We start from the raw sequence: 2,053 nt of genomic DNA on the forward strand, positions 1-2,053 counted from the left end.
CCCTATATAGATGGAAGGAGGGAGTATGAATCCATGTTATGTCCAATTAAATTTTTTCGCTTGTTGTATAATGCATGTAACCTACTCATACCAACATTTTAGTGCCTTCCAAATGTCTATACTACCACTGCAATTCGAATAGAATTTGAATTCATTTCTCTATTTCAATAAGAATCTACAATCATGATTGTTGCCAACTTCAACCATCATTCGTGTATTACCTTAATAACACACCACATGATTACTATAGAGATAGATATGAATTATGTGTACTACATGAACTCGAATTCTATTTTTTGAATACACCTGATGTTGATTCCAAATAATAGTACATTTGATGTACTAACTATATATTCATAATCTAAACCATGTTCCATACGTACACCGTGTTTATCACACAAAGTATAGTGCCCCGCCCCCTACATTATGACAGGTATTTAGACCTGAGCTGCAAAAGCCACACATTAGCCCAAATTATAATCAATGTTCTATGTATTATACGTAGTACTAGCAAGATGCCCATGCGTTCCACAGAACATCAACATGATCAAGGGGAGGCCTAATTTTCAAATATGGAGAGGGGTGTGGGTATCTTTTTTCAAAATTGCCATAGTTCCCTTCCTATCTGTCAGATATAAATCAGACGGCCTATATTGCAGGATAGCAGGCACACCATCATCAACAACTCCATTTTTTATAAGAGTATAGATAAAATATATTATATGTAGTATAACATGTTCATAACCAGACCATGCGTATCACCGTTATATATATACACACATGTGTCGGTTTAAAACACTATGATAAAATCTTCAAATATCCAAATTCGCTTTTTATAATGAAGTATTATCTCTATTCGTCTTTTACACCCATACAATGCTCTTATCTTTGTAGCTAGCGCTAACTTTCTCTCATGCATGCACACGCCTGCATCACTCTCACCCTCCCTCAACATTCTCTAGCTCCATCGCGCAAATTCGTCTTTTCACTTTAGGTCGTTCACCCATGGTGTGTGTAGGCCCCCCAACTCTTTCTTTACGGCACACATCGATCGATATGCCTCTCTAGCTAGGTGTGCCTAGCACAAACACAAGTTTTCCCTCTTATCTTATCACCGTCCATGCCTCACTCCCACCACTCTTTTCATCGATCTCGTACTCGCATACTCCTTCCCCCTCGATATATTATGCCTCTCACACCACCTCCTAGATGCATCCCTCTCTTTCTATCCTTCTCCCCGTGCCTCATTTGCTTCTAACACACACATGCATGTATACGATTGATCTCCCAACATATACCTAGGTCGACTTTAACTATGCCCCCCCCCATCGATCGACGTACCTCACAAGTTATGCCTCTCCTTTCTATGACAAAGGATGATTGATCTTCCTATGTAGTTACGTCTGCTTACCACAGCCATATCATCCCCCCTCATCATTCGTGAATGCCTCCTGACCCGTCTCTCACACGCACGTGCACAGACAGGTAGCCATCCCCTCTTTTATTGATATTGCAGGCGTGCCCTCCGTTTGTCTAGCAAGCCTACCCCACCATTTGTTAGAAGCAACTCCACTACCATCCCTCCAACACTCTAGCTCTGTCTCTCTCCCAACCTTATTCCTCTCCTACATATATGCATGGATGTCGATCGATCTCCCTTAATACATGAGGTAGATCGATCTCCCTTAATACATGAGGTAGGCCTCTCTCCTCCTCCACACATATACCAGCCATTGTACCTTTATAGTTAATTAGGCCTCCCTCCCCCCCCCACCACACACCAATAGTCGAGCATTGTAGGTAGGTATCCATGCCACAGAGACAAACTGCACATGTCCCCTATCACGTTCCAGTAGGCCAGCCACTCTATATCTTTGACGTGGGCACACAGAAATTCGATGGCACTCTTTATCGATCGCGTGCGCACACACACACACATCATCCCTCTCTTCGATTCCATGGACACCTCAAGCCGATGATACCTCCACTCTCTTCTCGTGGATCGCCCCCTCTATATATATGATATATCCAGGACTCTATTTCACACACATTG

Source organism: Triticum dicoccoides, chromosome 3B (genome assembly GCF_002162155.2).
Source record: "Triticum dicoccoides isolate Atlit2015 ecotype Zavitan chromosome 3B, WEW_v2.0, whole genome shotgun sequence".
Classification (NCBI taxonomy): domain Eukaryota; kingdom Viridiplantae; phylum Streptophyta; class Magnoliopsida; order Poales; family Poaceae; genus Triticum; species Triticum dicoccoides.